Source organism: Podarcis pityusensis, assembly GCF_964106645.2.
Source record: "Podarcis pityusensis genome assembly, chromosome: 2".
In the NCBI taxonomy this organism is placed as follows: Eukaryota; Metazoa; Chordata; class Lepidosauria; order Squamata; family Lacertidae; genus Podarcis; species Podarcis pityusensis.
Window position 1 is genome coordinate 3,802,419 of NC_138029.1, and position 20,754 is coordinate 3,823,172.

A 20,754-nucleotide genomic window follows, 5' to 3' on the forward strand; every position below is an offset into this window, starting at 1 on the left:
TGGAATGCTGAATGGCTATTAAGCGGGTGGGGAGAAGAAATCTAGCAGGAGAAGGGATGGAATGGAGTGACTGGAACCCTGAACAGAATAACGCCACACTGGACCACTCTGTTGCAGTGCCTCACTCATATACACAAAAGCCAGTTTCCTGGCTTCTCTGTTAGTTGTGCTTCACCCTGATGCAAGATGGCTCTCCTATGTTGAAAGTCTGACAATGGCAAAATGGCGTGTTAAGCAATGCACCTTGGGCCATCTGCTCCCTTGATGGGGCACATCACTAGTTAATAACAAGCCATCAAGCTCAGCTGGGTGTGTGGTCCATAACGTTTCATTTCTGGTTAATCAGCCCTATTGTTCCGCTTGAAGGACATTAATGTAAAAACATTGAACACTTCAGGAGAACCAAATGAGTAGAGATCATTACAGCGTGATTATCCTTTTAATGAAATGGTAAAAACCACACACACACACACACACACACCCCACGTTGTTTCCTGTGGAGCAAAGCTACCTGTTAAGAAAAACACAGGCCTGCTGCCAAAACTAGAAGTTCCATGCTGAATCATAGAATTGTAGAGTTGGAAGGAGCCCTAAGGATCATCTAGCGCAGGGATGTCCAACTGGTTGGCCGTGATCGACAGGTCGATCCCCTTATGCTAGTGATCAGTCGTGGGCTCATTTTCCTCTGTGGGGGAAAAAGAGCATCTGGCCCTGTCCCCTTGCTCTGCCCTTCATTCGCGCACGATCACAAAGACGGAAGAGGAAGTAACCGCTGCTTTGTTTAGTACCCGGTTAGCTCAACAACTTTGGCTTCCCCCCTAAAAAAAGCTCAACAACTTTGGGTTCCCGCCCCCCCAAAATGGGTAATTACTGCTAGGTTTTTTTTTCAGGGAGTAGATCACAGCCTCTTGGGAGTTGGATGTCCCTGATCTAGTCCAGCCCCCTGCAACGCAGGAATCTCAGCTAAAGCATCCATGACAGGTGGCCATACAACCTCTGCTTAAAAACCTCCAAGGAAGGAGAGTCTACAACCTCCTGAGGGAGATGGTTCCACTATCAAACAGCTCTTACTGCCAGAAAGTTCTTCCTGATGTTAGGTGGAATCTCCCTTCTTGTAACTTGAAGCCATTGGTTCACATCCTATCCTCTGGAGCAGGAGAAAACAAGTTTACTCCATCTTCCATGTGACAACCCTTGAGATATTTGAAGATGGCTATCTTATCTTCTCCCAGTCTCCTCTTTTCCAGGATAAACATCCTGCAACCACTTCTCATAAGTCTTGGTTTCCATACACTTGATTATCTTGGTTTCCCTCCTCTGCACACGTTCCAGCTTGTCAATATCCTTCTTAAATTGTGGCACCCTGGACACAGTTGTGGGTGGTCAGGTGTGGAGTGACCAAGGCAGAATAGGATGGTACTATTACTTCCCTTGATCTGGATACTAGACTTCTGTTGATGCAGCTTAGAATTGAATTCTCTCCTTCCATAAGACACAGTTCTGTGTCCACCAACACCTAGAAGACTCCTACATTGGCTGCCTCTGCCATCCTGCACTTCTCTACCCATGGAAGCCAAGGATGTGATGTGGGGAAAACTGAAGCAACTCGTAGCGTGATGAGTCAGAAGAAGAAAGGGATCTCAACCATGCCTGCCATTTTTGATGGCAGTCCTAGGTTTCTCCAAACATGCCTTTCTGCCCTCAAATAATAACTCTTTGCCACAACTGCCGAACGAGAAATTGTTTCCCTTTTCCTGTGTTTCTTTTATTGCTATGTTTCCAGAGGTAATATAAGGCAACTGGCTAACCTCTTCTTTGTTTGACTGATTGCTGGAGGTTAATGTTCCAACAATGGGAGATAATGAGAGGAGATAGGTCTTCTGATAGCTAAGAATCTCTCTGGAGTGTTTGGGGAGTCACCTATCAGGAGCCTGGAGCATGGAAGTAAGTGGGGCAGGAAAACAAACATGCACAAAGAAGAGAGGTGAGTGTTTCCAGCCAAGGTTAACTGAAATTGTGGGAGCAAATGGGGGTGGCTTTAAAAATAGGTACTCTAGGTCTCCATTTAAAAAAAATATGTGTTTTAACTTTAGGAACACGGTGGGTTTCAGTTTAGTTTTATTGATGTAGGGGTTCTAGACCCTTTTCTTTTAAGGTTTTATGTTTTATTTTGTATTTAAATTGTTTTTTAACCTATTTCTTACAAGCCACCCAGAAAACTATGCTATAGGGCGGCATATAGCAGTCATAAATGAATATGGGGTTATATCAAATGTTGGTCCTGCTCAGCGTTGACCCACTGCCAGGGCCAGCCCACCCATGAGGCAACGTGAGGGGACTGCCTCAGGTGGCAAGATCCACAGGGGCAGCAGATCCCGATGTAGCTCTTTCTTCCCCCCTTGCTCCTAGTATAGATCTTCCCTGGTGGGGAAGTAGGCGCCATTTTGTAGTCAACCTCAGATGCCAAAATGCAAATTGGGCTGGTCCAGATCAGGGAAGGTTCTGGAGCAGATCTGGGAAGATTCTGGAGCAGATCATTAAGCAAACAGTCTGGGAGCACCTAAAAAGGAATGCTGTGATCACCAATAGTCAGCATGGATTTCTGAAAAATAAGTCATGTCAGACTAACCTGATCTCGTTTTTTGACAGAATTACAAGCCTGGTAGATGAAGGGAACACAGTGGATGTAGCCTACCTTGATTTCAGCAAGGCATTTGACAAGGTGCCCCATGATATTCTTGTAAAGAAGCTGGTAAAATGTGGTCTTGACTATGCTACCACTCAGTGGATTTGTAACTGGCTGACTGACCGAACCCAAAGGGTGCTCATCAATGGTTCCTCTTCATCCTGGAGAAGAGTGACTAGTGGGGTGCCACAGGGTTCTGTCTTGGGCCCGGTCTTATTCAACATCTTTATCAACGACTTGGATGATGGACTCAAGGGCATCCTGATCAAATTTGCAGATGACACCAAACTGGGAGGGGTGGCTAACACCCCAGAGGACAGGATCACACTTCAAAACGACCTTGACAGATTAGACAACTGGGCCAAAACAAACAAGATGAATTTTAACAGGGAGAAATGTAAAGTATTGCACTTGGGCAAAAAAAATGAGAGGCACAAATACAAGATGGGGGACACCTGGCTTGAGAGCAGTACATGTGAAAAGGATCTAGGAGTCTTGGTTGACCACAAACTTGACATGAGCCAACAGTGTGACGCGGCAGCTAAAAAAGCCAATGCAATTCTGGGCTGCATCAATAGGAGTATAGCATCTAGATCAAGGGAAGTAATAGTGCCACTGTATTCTGCTCTGGTCAGACCTCACCTGGAGTACTGTGTCCAGTTCTGGGCACCACAGTTCAAGAAGGACACTGACAAACTGGAACGTGTCCAGAGGAGGGCAACCCAAATGGTCAAAGGCCTGGAAACGATGCCTTATGAGGAACGGCTAAGGGAGCTGGGCATGTTTAGCCTGGAGAAGAGGAGGTTAAGGGGTGATATGATAGCCATGTTCCAATATATAAAAGGATGTCACATAGAGGAGGGAGAAAGGTTGTTTTCTGCTGCTCCAGAGAAGCGGACACGGAGCAATGGATCCAAACTACAAGAAAGAAGATTCCACCTAAACATTAGGAAGAACCTCCTGACAGTAAGAGCTGTTCGACAGTGGAATTTGCTGCCAAGGAGTGTGGTGGAGTCTCCTTCTTTGGAGGTCTTTAAGCAGAGGCTTGACAACCATATGTCAGGAGTGCTCTGATGGTGTTTCCTGCTTGGCAGGGGGTTGGACTCGATGGCCCTTGTGGTCTCTTCCAACTCTATGATTCTATGATTCTATGAAATGACCAAACTTAGGCCTGTTAATTTCAATGGGTCTACAATGAGTGGAACTTAGTTGGCAACAACCCCTGGAGACCAGGATTCACAAGTTACTCTCTAGAGGTCTGCAGCTTGATGTAGGAATGCCTGTTTGCCTCCACTTAACACGTTCTGCTTGTACATCACCATCATCAGTGCATCAATAAAAAATAAAGCCAATATTGGAAAGACGTGGTGAAGGGACCATGGGGAGGAGCTGCAGCAGGGGCTCCCCCCACCACATAGCCTTGGACTTGTTACGGAAATTACGGGGGGGCACATCTTTAAAGTTAAATATTACAAATATTATGCCTGAATGTATCCTTTCAACTTGACAGGTCAGGGAAGTTACCTAGCTTTAAAAATAATATAAAATCATCTCCTTTCCCAGTTTCCTCCATTCCAAAGCTATTTTCCCCTTGCAAAAGGACTCCAGGAAGTTCCCAGAGGTGACAATTGCTGGGCTCATTGTTAGCCAAGGGAAGCCAAATCTCATCACCTGACTCGCCTCAGGCTCCAGACATGCAAAGGAACTTCTATTGTACTTTTGGGTGGTGGGTACTTAAGACATATTTGTCTATGCTAATCTTATACAGTGGTGCCTCGCAAGACGAAATTAATTCGTTCCGCAAGTCTCTTCGTCTTGCGAGTTTTTCATCTTGCGATGCACGGTTTCCCATAGGAATGCATTGAAAATCAATTAATGCGTTCCTAGGGAAACCGCCTTCAGACCAGGTCCGGGGACAGTCTGTCCCCGGACCTCTTCTGAAGGCTGGGGGGGGGACAAGGGCTTTTCTTCCCACCCCCAGCATTTTAAAAAACCCCGGGACAGCGGAGGACTTCTCCGCTGTCCGGGCGATCTTAAAATGCTGGCGGGCGGCATTTTAAAATCGCCCCGGGACAGCGGAGGACTTCTCCGCTGTCCGGGGCGATTTAAAAGCCCCTGGGAAGGCGGGCAGGGGGGACAAAGACTTTCGCCCCCCGCCCGCCTTCAGAAGGTGTTCCCGCCCCCCGCCCCGCTTCGGAGCAGCGTTCTGAAGCGGGGCGGCTGGGGCAGGTGTTCCCGCCCCCCCGCCCCGCTTCGGAACAGCGTTCCGAAGTGGGGCGGCTGGGGCAGGTGTTCCCGCCCCCCCGCCCCGCTTCGGAGCACCGGGAGAAGCGATCTCCCCGCAGCCCCTTGCTTCAAAAGAGAAGACCCGCTGTCCCCGGGGCAAGCTTCGTTTTGCGAAGCAAGCCCATAGGGAAATTCATCTTGCGAGGCAACTCGAAAACGAAAAAACTTTTCGTTTTGCGAGTTTTTCGTCTCGCGAGGCGTTCGTCTTGCGGGGTACCACTGTACCTGAGTCTTGCCCTGCCATGTCTGCTTATGCTAATCTTGTACCAAGGACTTGTCTGGACCTGTTTGCCAAGGTTAACCCCTCCCCTTTTGTGACATGTCAGTGATGTAGCAGTGATGCTGTACGAACTGTATTCTGGGATATGGTGGGAAAGTTTTAAAAGTCTTTGTCACCCCATCCTTGGGGTTCAAATTTGCTCTTTGAACCTATTGCGCAATAAACTTTGGTCTACAGCTATTTGCTCCGGTTGGCTGGACTCCTTCCTTTATTCCGCAGGGACCCGTGGGCTCTGCCCGACAAGCTGGGTGACTGAGCAGCCTCACACCTAGATTTTTCCCTAACAGACTTCACAGGTGACCTCGTACAGCTGCTTTTCTGTTTTGTTTGTAGATATGTCTCTTTTAACAGCTGTTATTGAGCCTCTCTTTGAAAATAGTACAATCCTATGCACATCTACTCAGGAGGAAGCCCTACTGAAGTCACTGAGGATTTACACCCACGTAAGAATGCATAACACTGGAGACTATATGTGTTGATTCCATATTGACTTCACTTCTAACTATTCAGGCACCAATTCGGTTGTGAAGATCTGTGCTCATTCACTGTCGTTCTTGAATCCCTTCTTACCTTACTAAGAGAAATTTGATAGAGAGGGCTAGGTTTCGAACGGCTAGTGCCAACAGATACAATCGCGGGAATTATCATCATTCATTACTGCCATATTTGCCACCTTTTATGAAGAAGTGTCTCAAAGTGACTTTTAATGTAAGAATAGGAATAACAAGAAACAATGAAACCAAATTTAAAAAGAATAAAGCCAGAACTTAAAATGCTCATCCTTATATGTAGATGTATCCACCACACTAAAGGTGCTGTGGTCTAAACCACTGAGCCTCTTGGGTTTCCAATCAGAAGGTCGGCAGTTCGAATCCCCACGACGGGGTGAGCTCCCATTGCTCGGTCCCAGCTCCTGCCAACTTAGCAGTTCGAAAGCACACTAGTGCAAGTAGATAAACAGGTACCGTTCCGGCAGGAAGGTAAACGGCGTTTCTGTGCACTGCTCTGGTTTCACCAGAAGCGGCTTAGTCATGCTGGCCGCATGACCCAGAAAAACTGTCTGCAGACAAACATCGGCTCCCTCGGCCAGTAAAGCGAGATGAGTGCTGCAACCCCAGAGTCATTCACGACTGGACTTAACTGTCAGGGGTTCTTTACCTTTACCTTTTTTTTATGCTCAGACCATCTTGCTCTGCTCAGCAATCCATCTGCTGAGCCCTGTGTCAGCTGGGTGAAGGCTGAAGGTTCTGTGAAAAGCAACCTTACAGCTACCAATGCCAAGTTGTCATGTTTATCCACCACCCCACACTTTGCATCACTTGGCTCAACAAAGCCCAAGAAGGGACAGCAGCTATGGCCAAGTAAACCAAAGCTCCCTCCAGCTTCGCACCCAGAAGCAAGAGAAAGAGTCCACTGGGCCCGAGCCCAACAACCTGGTTCTCTAGTTCCTGTGCATGGCTCACACAGTCCAGTTGAACATTATGATGCTATGCTTTGCTTTAAAAGTGGGGTGGGGTGACCCAGCCACCTGCCTACCAGAAGGCATGGGAAATGCCAGAGGTTTCTTTGCTGTCCCGAAGATCAACCCAAACCTTCCTCCTACTGATATGCACAAGTGCAGTGGCTTGAAAGGGCAGAAGGAGGCAACCTCCACAGCTGATGGCACAAAAGCAGCTGCTTTGTGATCTCACAGAGAAATCCACCACTTCCTGTTGCTGACATGTGCAAGTTTGGTGGATCAAAAGGACCACAAAAGTTGCCACAAGGGAGTCAGCTCACACACCACATCCTCCACAAATTGGGTCTATGAAAGCCAACATTTTAAGCAATGTGGACTAAAGTCACTTCCGGGGCCCCTCCGGGATGAGGGTCCCTGGAGCTGAAGCTTCATTAGTTTCATGGTAGATCCACCCCTGTGGGAAATTAAGCATTCCTTGATGCAAAAATGTCTTAAACATTTTATGTTGTTTTACTTCATTTATCTGTTAAGTCAGAATGCTTTTTGAGCTGATTACAAGTACAACTATGACATCAACTATAAAATCCATACATCATTACAATACACAAAAACAATTCCATCACAGCACTAGAGCATCAGAGCATCAAGACACCCTTAATTAAAATATACAAGGAAAGAAGCCGCAAATTAGCATCCCTGCACTAAGCCATGGCTTGGTTTTGCTGTTTTTCTACAGGACAGATTGGATAAGTCTTATCAACTATACATGGTCACTTTGCAAATTGCCAACATTCTCACCAATATCTTTGGAATTTGTATAAGCATCTTGCTTTATAATTTCCTCTTGGGGAAAAAAGAAGAACAAGAAAGAGCATGGACATTAAAACAGTTTAAAAACAAAACAGTACGGTCAGAAGTTCTAAGTTATATCACTCAGAGAAGGTAAAAGGCAATGTATAAGAATGGGGAACTGTACTGCCCACTAAAAAAAATCATTATACTTTATTAAATCTCAAGAATATGCAGTCATTGCAACAAATAATTAAATGCATACACACTGTGATATACACACACACACACACACACACACACACACACACACCACATAGAGAAGCTATTCTAGTCATTGTCATTTATGTTATATTTATTCTTCATAAATTCAATTAGAGGATTCCACTTGTTTTTAAAAATTTCTCTTGTCAATCTTGTCTCAGTCTAATGAATTCTGTAAATTTATACATCATTTCTACCTTCCTTTTTTTTTTTTTTTTTTTTTTTTTTTTTTTGCTAACCATTCTTTCACTGTTGGTGGTGACCTACTTTTTTATTTTATTTTCAGTAACTGGAATAGGTGGACTCAAAACAAGAATAATCAATTGGGCCAAGTTAGTGAACAATTAAAGGTATAGGAAAGCATAATGGATCAGTTTGATTTGCAGGTTAAGATTATACATGCATCATTTGCTAGTCTTCATATGCTTTGGGCTTTATGTGTGTATTTTATAATTTTAATATAAAACAGCCTTGTTTTATCGGCTTAGTTTTCACTGAGTTGGTGAATTAGGATCTGTGCTGAATTGCGCTGAATCAAAGATGAGTGCTCACATGGCCAAGAAACAGGTTTACCACCTAAGATGGCTATCTATCTATCTATCTATTACATAAAAGTTATACACCATAAACATAACAGTTTAACACATTTTTTTAAAAGGTTCTTTCGAATCTTGAGACCTCCTTCCTTCCCTCCATGGGTTCCAATTCTAAATTTTATTCCTGCATATTTTCTGTAATCTATCTGTTATATAAATATAGTATCCCAAATCCATGTTACATTACAAGTGCAAATGCATTCCTGCCAATGATTTCAGCTGTTTACAGTGATCTCTCAAATATGTTAGAAAGTTATTCCAGTCTTTTAAAAATACTTGGTCTTCCTGATTCTAAGATGGTAATCCTAACCCCATTTCACTGAGAGCAGGTCCTACTGAATTCAACAGGACTTGCTTCTGAGTAGGCATGGTTAGGATTGCAGCCTAGGTAGAATCATAGAATTAGTTGGAAGTTGGAAGAGACCCCAGGGGTCATCTGGTCCAACCCCCTGCAATGCAGGTAAGAAACAGATCTTGGTCTGTTTCGTACGATGTTTGTTTGTTACTGTTGTTTATTAAAGAATCTAAGGAGCTCAAGGTGGTGTACATGGTCCTCCTCCCAACAACCCTGTGAGGTGGGTTAGGCTGAGAAATGGTGACCAGTTCAAGGTCATACCCAGTGAGCTTCATGGCTGAGTGGGGATTTGAACCTTGATCTCCCAGGTCACAGTTCAACACTAACCATTGCACCATACTGGCTCTCTTGAGCCACTCTTCTCCTTCAATGCCATGACTGCAAACCACAGGTTAGCATAGCATGGCAAAGGAAAAGGTGGTCTAATTTCTGCCTCTCCAGTATTGAGCTAGACTTGCCATTTGTATCCAAGCTGCCTTTTGCCTTCTGCAGCGGATGTATGCTCTTCCCCCTCTTAAAGCATCACACAACACCTGCACACCTGTTTAAATCATCTCCCACGCAGATGCAGAATTGCTTCAGGCTCCTTCAAGCTGAAGTCTTTCTTTGCGTGTCTTGTAAGCCAACTCTCTCCCACTTCCTCTGCAGCAAAGACCTGGCTTGCATTTCACAAACAGGGGACCAGCTGGCCTTTTATTGCTTTCTTGAAAGGGCAGGTTGGTGCCCGGCTGGCCAAGGGAATAGCAATTGCGCATAAAGAGCCACTTAGCCAATTCCCAGGCTGGCACTCCAAAGCAGAGAGATCTGTGCTGCAGGCTAGGCTGGGACAACAAGTAAGAGTCAAAAGAGAAAGAGAAGACAAAGCCATCTGCTTTCTTCTTGCTTCTCAATGGTCTCGTCATTCCTTGCGGAGGCTAAGGAGTCAGCGCTCTCCTCCTTAACAAAATGCATCCCAGAGGGGGGATTATTTTGCTTTGCACAGGCCTTACCTCCTTAAAATAAAAATGCCATTGCTGGCTGTTCTCCCTCAGAAAAGGATTTACATGACCCACAGATGCCTAGGGAAGGGTTTCCAATGGCAAAGATGCTCAGATATGCTCAGTGGCTCTGCTCAGCACCACCAGCGCAATGCAGTGTGCATGGGAGGTGGGGAGTAGGATTCAGGCACTCCTGGGCAGTTTGCCTAGGTCCTCTCAACTATCTGTGCCTCCCCAGCAGTCTCCTCAAGCACAAACAAAGGGGAATGGTTTCAGTGGGATTTCACTCCAGCCGGCTGAGTTCCTACACTAGGAATCTGTTTGCTCTTATGGGCTTTGCTGTGGTGTTCTATTACCATGGCAACGGCCTGAGAGACTCAAGTTACTGAGCAGAGATGGACCCATGTAGGGAGGAGGTATCTCTGTGTGTGATGCAGTCTTTTGAAAATGCCCAACGCTCCTAAAAGCCACCAGACCAGGAGATCACCCATTACCTGGCAGGTGATCTTTCTGCACAGTCAATCCTGGAAGTGCTTGTTCTCTACATCAAGCCTCCCTACAGCCCCGTGCCGCTACAGAAGGGGCGAGGGAAGGGTGTCTGAGCAAGGGCACTGCCAGACTGTCACTACTTTGGGGCAAATTCAGCTTGCACAGTTATAGTTGGTCGGGGGGGGGGGGTCTTGCACAAGAAGCCCACTTCCCCTAAAGATCAGACTTTATACATTAAGGGGAATGCACTGAGAAGTGTGGGATTGCACTTCTTTGGTGCAGCAGCAGCAGCAGCATTTACCTTCCCAAGGAAGAAATCAGAATGACTGCTCAATAAGCAACTGCCATCACCTGACAACAGCTGCAAGGATGAATGCCCAATGGACAGGTCTTCTGCACAGGCTTCACTACCATTATAATCCACTTTTGGTCCAGTGCAGTTAACAGCCTTGGCTCTTTGTGGCAAGGAAAGCCAGTGTAGCACAGTAGTCAGAATGTCAGACTGGGACTGGGATCCTCAGCTGTGATTCTCACCAGGTGACCCTGAGTAACCTCGCAGCTTATTGTTGTCAGCATAAAGTAGGCAGAGGGGGATACAGTGGGAGGAAAGGTAGGGTTTTTATATTTAAAAAGAATCTAAAAATCCATATTTTTTTAGGAAATGAGATAGTATGAATGTCAGCACTCAATGTTTGTAAGGTGGCTATATTTCACCTCCACTGTTGGAGGCGGTATGCCTCTGAGTACCAGTTGCTGGGAATGACAAGTGCTGTTGAGCTCAGGTTCCACTTACTTGCCGGCTTCTCACAGGCATCTGGTTCGTCACTGTAAAAACAGAGTAGATGGGACTCCTTTGGCCTGATCTAGCAGGGCTCTTTTTGCATTCTTAGAATGCACATTCTTATTGGTCACATTGCCTGGAATACGACTTCCAAGTCTCACACACACGCCTGGAAGAGACTGAGGCTGAAGATGTTAACCCTGCCTGGTTTAGGAATCACTCAGTTACCTGGGATTCTGCTGGATTTGGAAGAGCTGCTTGGGATTTCTGAATTGTGTTGAGAACATGCTGTATGTGCAAAAGGTCCCGGGGTTCAGTCCTCAGCATCACTAAAGTAGGGCTGGGAAAGACTCCTGCCTGACGCCCTGGAGAGGCCCTGCTGATCAGGGAAAGGCAATTCTGAACTAACAATCCAAGTCATTATAAAACAGTTCCATTTGCTCCTTTGTCTAGAAGCTTCGAAGACGTTCATGCATACATCAGTGTCACACTGCAGCATTTCAAAGACTTTCTTTCCACTTTGCAGATCCAGATGGCTCTGAGTCAGGGCAACGTTGGGGGGGGGGGAGAGAGATGCGTTTTCCTGGCCAGCTACAAGTCTGAGAAATGACTGAGGAGCCCCCTAATGCCATTGCAGGGCCTTGAGCGTGTTAACCAGCACCTGGCAATCGGATTAGGGACTGCAAATTCAATTACAGAGCCCAGGCTCATGCATTTGATCAATTACTGCTGCCTCCGGTCGAGTCACATGAATCCTGGAAGCAAGTCATGCGGAAGAACGTGAAGGGCTGGAAAACCAGTGATACCACTGCCCATGTAGCATCACCCACTGGGAGTGAAGCAGTGCAAGAAGTATAATGACGAGTGAGCATGGCCAGCGATGATGAGGGTTGAGGTCAAACACCACCTGGACAGCAGAACATTGGCTGCTCCAGCCTAATGAGTAGCCTTGGGCCAAGGGCCTCTTTCAGCCCAATCTCCCTCACAGGGTTGTTGTAAAGATAAGTCAGGTGGAAGGGAGAACAACGGATGCTGGCCTGAGTTCTCTAGCTAAAAGAGCAGGATGGAGATGGTGATAATTTGGCATAAGTGTCTCTGGGCTGAAGCCATCCCCAAATAGTATGGGATCTCAAAGAGATCTGTTTTGACAAGTCTCCAGCCATGTGGGAAATAATACAGCAGCAAATGTTTTGCTCTGTGAGAACAAAGGGCAGCCCTGAGCTCTGTATAATGAACAGGGTTTTAATTAAGCAAGCTGATAAAACATTAGAAAATAAAGACTGCACCGGAGAAAGGGGGAGATGGCCCATGAATTTCCTGGAGAGTCTTTCCTAACACAAAAGCAGGCAAAAGAGGAAGGCTGCCACGCAGGATTGACAGCAACCATCCAACAACGGCTAATTGCCAATTTTATATAACAAACCAGGGGTAGGGGTGGGGGTTCCTGGAGTTACCACTTTCTGCTATATGTAGGGGGAGGGCTGCATATGGGAGCTGGCCTATTGCAACATCTGGAGGGCCAAAAGTTTCCCATCCCTCTTGTAAGCCATGGTACTAGCTGCTGTACATGTTTTAAGGTGCCTCCAGACGTTCAGTATTTTGTGGAAGGGATTGAAGTATATATCCAAGGTTCAGGTTTGTGTATTTAAAGTGGATTAAATAAGGCTATCAAGGCTCATCTAGACCTCCTTCTGTGCCATGTTTCTAAGACCAAGTCTGCACTTCCTCCCCCCACCCGCCCCAACCAGCGCTTACCTCAAGAAAACCCTCCCTTTACTGCTGAACCAGAGCCAATGGCAATTCACAGAAAACCCCAATTCAGCATTACTGTAAAGAGTAGGTTTTCCTTGGGAAAGTGGTGGGGCAAAAGGCAAAAAGCAAAACAATGCTTGGACGCAGACAGGGGAAAGCATGCATCTGTGCCTAGAAAGTGTGGGGCAAAAGGTAAGTGTGGATGAGGCCCCCCGTGGCTACTGGCCTCAATGGCTACGCTCTGCCCCCAAAGTCAGAAGCAGCAATGCTTCCAAATCCCAGCTTCTGGAAACTACAGAAGGCTGAGAAGGGGAGAAGGCTGCTCTTGCACTCACGTCCTGCTTGCAGGTTTCCCACAGGTCTCTGGCTGGCCACTGTGAGAACAGAATGCTGGACTAGATGGGCCACTGGTCGGATCCAAGAGGTTATTCAGATACCCTTATGTTTAAAGGGCTCTTGTGCAACAAAAAGCAACAGGGAAGTGCACTGAAAAGTGTAGGAGGAACAACTGAGTAACACCCCACAAGCAAACCAGGATAAATGCTCATCGTGGTATAAAGGTGAAGGGACCCTGACCATTAGGTCCAGTCATGACCGACTCTGGGGTTGCGGCGCTCATCTCGCTTTATTGGCCGAGGGAGCCGGCGTACAGCTTCCAGGTCATGTGGCCAGCATGACTAAGCCGCTTCTGGCGAACCAGAGCACAACACGGAAATACCATTTACCTTCCTGCCGGAGCGGTACCTATTTATCTACTTGCACTTTGACATGCTTTCGAACTGCTAGGTTGGCAGGAACAGGGACCGAGCAACGGGAGCTCACCCCGTCACGAGGATTCAAACCGCTGACCTTCCAATCGGCAAGTCCTAGGCTCTGTGGTTTAACCCACAGCGCCACCCACGTCCCTCATCGTGGTATAGCTGCCCCTTAAACAAATCAGAACAAATGCTCAATGAAGACCAGACACAGTCTACCTCCATGTAAACTACATGCAAGCAAATCAGGATGAATGCTCAAAAACAGGTCGCTCGGAGGAGCCCCTGGTTTCAACTTGCACTTCATCTAACACAGCAGCTGGTGCTTCACAGTAAGAACAATAAGTACTCATTATAATGTGTGGTCCGGCACCAGTTCTATATCCAAGGCACAGCAAAGCTCATGACAACTTGGATTATGGCATCACACATTCTATCAGCCTGCGTTCTATGTGAATAATCATCACCTTGGCTGGGCCGGTGAGGGGGATCGGGCAACGTCGCCCAGAGCAGACTTTCCAGTTCCACTGCCTCATGATTGATTCATTGGCCAGAGCATCTCCCTCGCCGGCTGTCAAGCCAGCCTCCCATCCTGAGCAATTTACACAGCAAGGCTGTAATCTGGGCCCACTATCTTTTCAATTAGCCAGGAAAGGTGGGAGGCAAGCTGCGATGCCACTGAAGGATGGGGTGGGGGGACAAGAAACAGAATGGGTGTTTAAAGTGCTTCGGAGCCAACAGCAAGGGCAAAGTCAAGGAGACATTAGTCTGAGATGTGCTGCACTTAGAAGATGCTCTCCCAAAGCACAGCCCACCCGGTTCCTTCCCATTTCATCCCATAGGATCAGGAGTGGGCAGGGGATTCTGTTTGAGCATGATCTGTGGCAGGAAGCACATGTTGACAGTGGGTGGAGGCAGAGCCCAAAGGGGGTACATCACCCCCTCTCTCTACCCCCTCTCCTCTCTCTTTCTCTCTGTCTCCCATTTTTTCCTTCTTTCTACCACTATAAAATTAGGCCAGAGGTAGGGAACCTGTGGCCCTTCAGATGCTGGTGGAACTTCAGCTCCCATCATCCCTGACTACTGGTCATGTTTGCTGGGGCTGATGGGAACTGGAGCCCCACAGTATCTCTGGAGGTCCATAGGTTCCTCATTCTGGCATTTCAGAAAGCAACAAGGAAGTCTGTTGTGGGCTGCAATTCTGCACACATTTACCTGGAGTAAATGTGACCCCCATCTGACTCAATGGGGGTTACATGTGGGCAGATATGCATAGGATTGCACTGTCAGCAAACTCTCAGAAGGCAGAGAGTGAGGTAGGCTGCAATCCTACACCGGCTTACTCAGGAGTAAGTCCCATTGAACTCTGGAAGTTGAAATTGAGAGAGAGAATAACCTGCCTTTGGCCCCCTTGGCCCCCTCATAAGCTCATGGCAGAGGTGAGATGCAAATCAGGGACTCCAACTTTTGTAGCTTACTCGAAGGCACTGCTCCATATCTCTTACTGAGATTGCTGGCATTAACTTTCTTGTGGTCAGGGCCAGACTCCTTCCATGTGTCCATGTAGAATCAGTTACGCAAAAGTGTTATGCAAAAGTATGCAAATGTGATGGGCTTGCACAAACAAAACACATCTTACAGAATCCAGCTCCTCTTAACAGTGGGGCAGCCTCTTCCATGGTAAGTGTTTTGGAGCCACAGAAGAATTCAATCATTCACCTTATTTTGTTTACTGGGAATAAACAGAAGAAAATCCTTTCCTGGGCTTGAGTCCGACCCTTCGCTGCAAGCTTCTGAGCATTAATTAATTATATATAGATTTTGTATATGAAGTATCAGTCCTTCATTCTGCTTAGAAACACAATCTTATACAAACAGGATTCTAGTGACATTAAAGTGGTACTTAAAGCCATCACCTTAATGGCCCTATAATCATACTAAATTATCATATAAAGCAACTATGCTTTATAGGTATCATTTAAAAAAGAAAAGGCATATCCTTGCCCCCCAAAGCTTACCATCTAAAATTTCAAGTGAGGGAGGGTAGTCGACAGAGTCAAGTGTAATGGGCAAAGAGCAGTGTAAACACAGTTACATGGACTAAGGGTTGATTTCTATAACAGGTGAGGATTAATAGCTTTGAAGGATAAAAAGGATTTTCAGGAGGGATTTCAAGGGCAAGAGAATAGGCATTCTGAAGGAGAGCTGCGGGCATCAGAGGGAGCTTAATTAGAGCTGGCAGGTTAGTCTGACTCTTCGCTATTGCTCCTCTCTTGAGGGTGTGAGAGTAAGAGGCAGCAACAGAGAATGCACAGAGTGCATTTCCAGAACCAATGACTCCACGCACACCAGGACTAGAGAGGAGAGGCACACAAGGGATCTTCAGGAGGTGCAGCTGGCAAGACAGCCTCCGCTTTCTGAAATCTGCTCTTCTGTGCGGGAAGGGCAGAAGCACCCCCACCCTCTTTTTGAATCTGGCCACCCTAAAGGTATTGGAACCCCCAGCGTAACACCGTTGTCTTGCAGCTTGTCCACACCTCCCAAAAGAGAATAGAGTTAATTGCACAAATTAAAGTGCTATTTCCCTTGACTGCACAATTCTTTCACATAGCAAAAGATCAGCAACTTCCACAAGGTGCAAGAAACATTTAGTCAGCCCAATTTCTAATATGCTTCCTCCCCAAGGGCTTTGGGTTGGTAACAACACCTGGAACACCCACGGTCCAAAACCAATTAAAAGGAATAAAGGAAATGATGTTTACTCAGAGGTAAGTTCAGGGCCAGCCCAAGAGGCTAACCACAAAATGGCACCCCTCTCCAGGAAAGAAGGAGTGAGTGGAGGTCTACACTGGGAACAGAGGGCAGAGAATCAATCAACCTTACATGAACATTGAAGTAGGATGTAGCCTACCTTGATTTCAGCAAGGCATTTGACAAGGTGCCCCATGATATTCTTGTAAAGAAGCTGGTAAAATGTGGTCTTGACTATGCTACCACTCAGTGGATTTGTAACTGGCTGACTGACCGAACCCAAAGGGTGCTCATCAATGGTTCCTCTTCATCCTGGAGAAGAGTGACTAGTGGGGTGCCACAGGGTTCTGTCTTGGGCCCGGTCTTATTCAACATCTTTATCAACGACTTGGATGATGGACTCAAGGGCATCCTGATCAAATTTGCAGATGACACCAAACTGGGAGGGGTGGCTAACACCCCAGAGGACAGGATCACACTTCAAAACGACCTTGACAGATTAGACAACTGGGCCAAAACAAACAAGATGAATTTTAACAGGGAGAAATGTAAAGTATTGCACTTGGGCAAAAAAAATGAGAGGCACAAATACAAGATGGGTGACACCTGGCTTGAGAGCAGTACATGTGAAAAGGATCTAGGAGTCTTGGTTGACCACAAACTTGACATGAGCCAACAGTGTGACGCGGCAGCTAAAAAAGCCAATGCAATTCTGGGCTGCATCAATAGGAGTATAGCATCTAGATCAAGGGAAGTAATAGTGCCACTGTATTCTGCTCTGGTCAGACCTCACCTGGAATACTGTGTCCAGTTCTGGGCACCACAGTTCAAGAAGGACACTGACAAACTGGAACGTGTCCAGAGGAGGGCAACCAAAATGGTCAAAGGCCTGGAAACGATGCCTTATGAGGAACGGCTAAGGGAGCTGGGCATGTTTAGCCTGGAGAAGAGGAGGTTAAGGGTGATATGATAGCCATGTTCAAATATATAAAAGGATGTCACATAGAGGAGGGAGAAAGGTTGTTTTCTGTTGCTCCAGAGAAGCGGACACGGAGCAATGGATCCAAACTACAAGAAAGAAGATTCCACCTAAACATTAGGAAGAACTTCCTGACAGTAAGAGCTGTTCGACAGTGGAATTTGCTGCCAAGGAGTGTGGTGGAGTCTCCTTCTTTGGAGGTCTTTAAGCAGAGGCTTGACAACCATATGTCAGGAGTGCTCTGATGGTGTTTCCCTCAGTGGCAGAGTGCCAGCTCTGCACGCAGAAGATCCCAGGTTCAGTCCCCAGAATCTCCAGGTGGGGCTGTTAAAAACCCTGGAATAGTCACTGCCAATCCATGCTTGTTTGGAATCTCTGTATTTCAAGGCAGTTGTGGAACAAGTAAAGGTGGGTTATTGAAATATACTTGGAGTTGCACAGTAATTTCATGCTCTTTATTGCAGCTTGTAGAACAGAAGTTAAGTTTCCCCCCAAACCTCAGGTTTTATATACATTATTTACACAATGGGTCCCGTCTGATTGGCTGATTCTGCTTTCTGCTTCCCTCCTGGAGCCTGATTGGTCTTTTCCTGCAAGCCAATCAGTTGTTGCATTCTAGGATCCTACATGCCTATTGTTCTAGGATCCAAGCTTAGTACATAACAGTTATCATCCTTTTTATCTTCTGGAAATCATTTTAGGGTCACATGGCAAGCAAAATAATGATCCAATATGGCAATTCTCCTCATGTTCTTATCACGGTATTCCAGAGTACAAGAAACATAGTTCTACTGTTTGTATATGAGAATTTATAGCAAAGCATGGCTTTCTATCAGCTGAGCCAAGGCTGTTTTTATGGCTATCTCCATATTGTTTATATATTGCTCAGTGAATTTATTACTTGGTTTATTACAATGGCTTTAAATATTGCTGTGCACTGCTTTGAGCATTTGTTGTTGTTGTTTTTTGTTTTTTAAAGGCAGAAAACATAAAAAAGGCTATTCTCTTTTTTTTTAAATAATATTTATTAAAGTTTCAAAAAATACAGAAAATACAGAATACAGAGAGAAAAAGAATAAAGTTTTTAAAATATAACCAAAAAAGTAAAAAATAAAAAGAAACATACCAAATAAAACAGTTAAAAAGACATTAATTTTCCATAACCTATCTTCCCTACACTTATTTCCCCGGACCTCCTCATACCTCCCTTTTTTGTATTCCAGTTCAATTTGTTAGTTCAGGAAATCCTTACCATTAAGCTTTTACCCAATTGCAAACCTTTTTTCATGTCTCTTAAGGCATTACAGCTAAAAAGGCTATTCTCAAGCCCCTTCCACACAGTGGGAACTTTGCTGGATCAGGCCAGTAGCCCATCTAGTCCAGCATCCTGTTCTCTCAGACCAACCAGACACCCATGGGAAGACCACAAGCAAGACCGGGATGCAAGAACCCTCTCCCCTCCTGCAAGCTCCAACAACTGCCTCTGACAGGGGAGGCAGAACAAAGCCATCCTGACTAGTAGCCATTCATAGCCTTACCCTCCATGAGTTTGTCTAATCTTCTTTCAAAGCCAGCTGGCCATCACTGCCTCTTGCGTGAACAAATTCAATCGTTTAACTATGTGCTATTTGAAGAAGGGTTTCCTTTTATCTGCCCTGAATCTTCCAACGTTCAGCTTCACCGGATGTCCACCAGTTCTAGTGCTAAGTTACTAAAGACAAGGAGGCCCATCTGCCCAGATCAGATGACATTTACTGTCCAGATACTGATTAGTAGAGGGTGGGGAGACAACCAATTAAGAAAAACTCAGCCACATATCAGAAGCAGCAAAGAGCACACACATTTATTATTTTGATAAATGACATACCACTAGGGAGGAAAGTGCTTGCTGTATCATGCATTAAAGAAGAAGAAGAAGAAGAAGAAGAAGAAGAAGAAGAAGAAGAAGAAGAAGAAGAAGAAGCGGGGACCCGCTAGAAATCCCAGGCGGAGGAAGCCTGGGAACGTGGGGTTCGGCAGGGCACCAGAAGCGCCCCCCCTACTCACCGGGAACCCCTTTTTGGGGCGCCGGATCGAAGCAGGGTGAGCGGCGCGGTGCTGCGAACTGATTGCTACTTTCACAGAGTGAAGCTGCACAGCCATTGCCAGAGAGCGCTGACTTTTTCCTGTGGACAATTGGATTTAAAACAAGTACCCGTGAGTAGAAACGGAAAATTGGATCAAGAAATATCTTAATCTGGCATCGAAGCGGGAAGGTTCAAAACAGGAAGTCTGCCTTCTGCTTTTTGTATATAGACTAAAGCAAAAACTTTGTAAGCTAAAGCCTGGAAAGCTGTCAAAAAAGTCTAAATTTCCTTCATTCAGAACTACTGAAACCCCCTTGGAAGCAGGAGAAAAGGGGGGGGGTTGTTTAACCCCTGCAGGAGAGGGAGTGAGAAGGATGAGTTTCCACCGTCTCTAACCTGGGAACGGGGTGTCAGAGACAGAAATTGTAGGTTCATTGACTGTGAATGGAATATTTTGACAGATAGTTAAAGAAGAGAAACAAGCTGATTCCAAGGTTGCCTTTTGCATCTTAAAGAAACAAAATATCCGGAAAATATCTGAAAAACATAAGTAATTTTCCTTTGTTGGACTTGCCTTAAAAAAAAAAAAAATGGATACAAATAGAAATTGTCTCCTCTAGAGGGAGCTTGTTAAATTGTTGCAACAGTATACTTGAGGACTCAACAGCTGTGAGATTAAGACCGTGGGAACAGTCTTTTCTGACCTTGCCTAAAGATGAGCTGGGAGGAAGATTGGGTGCTTGCCTTATGCAAGACAAGTGCCCTGTTGGAACAGATGCGTGAGAAGATGGACTTGATGAATGAAAAAGTGGATTTGACTGTTGTGGTTAATAACTGTGGACAAACAGGGAACATTGATACAGAAATTATTCAGGGACCAACTCATGAATCTGTACTGACTGGGCAAGAACAGAAGATAATGGAGGAGGATGCGGTTGCACCTCAAATAATATAAATGGAGAGACCCGAGGCCCTACAGGAGCATAAGCCGCTGTCATTGAAGATTGAAGTTGGAATGGGCCAGGGGGAGTCTGGTGCTGAGGAGGTTCCCAACTTTGGAGAGACCTTGAAATATGTTCTTAAATACTTTTTGGATTTTATCGAGGACTGTGGGGAGTGGGACTGTGGGGAATGGGCGGGTTTGATGAAGGGAGACGGAGACAATTCTGGGTTGGAACCCCCCAGAGAACTACTCCTCAATGAGAAAGGAAAGGAATTAAGAAAGAGACCAACAAAAGACAAGGAAAAGGGCAAGTATAAACAAGAAGAAGAAGAAATGCAGAAGGGACATGGAAGAGACTTAAGGGCCTCAGACATAAGGCTTCCAGGTTGATGGACTAGATGGATTGGACAGTAAGGACTGACACGATCCGAGACCAGGAAGATGAGACGCTGGATGAAGATTGGAAGAAAATTTATAAAGGAAACTTTTGATTTAGGGAATTAGCTAAAAAATTATGAATATTAGGGAAAATGTTGGAATGAAACT

At 45.8% G+C, this 20,754-nt stretch overlaps 1 protein-coding gene and 1 long non-coding RNA gene across 9 annotated transcripts in view; one reads left to right on the top strand and one right to left on the bottom strand.

Moving 5' to 3' along the window:
* The window catches only part of PDE1B (phosphodiesterase 1B), a 130,710-nt gene that overhangs the window by 26,466 nt on the left and 83,490 nt on the right, over positions 1–20,754 (bottom strand). Inside the window, exon 1 of one of the 8 annotated variants that reach the window (XM_080990046.1) lies at positions 6,789–6,806. The exons of the other annotated variants lie outside the window; for them this stretch is intronic. The gene's annotated coding sequence lies outside the window, so the exon portion shown is untranslated. Of the gene's footprint in view, positions 1–6,788; positions 6,807–20,754 lie in introns of those variants that run through there. 8 annotated transcript variants of the gene reach the window in all.
* On the top strand, positions 9,262–12,640 carry LOC308468707. Its single transcript, XR_013981826.1, has 2 exons — positions 9,262–10,193; positions 11,489–12,640. It is a non-coding gene; the product is annotated as an uncharacterized lncRNA (long non-coding RNA).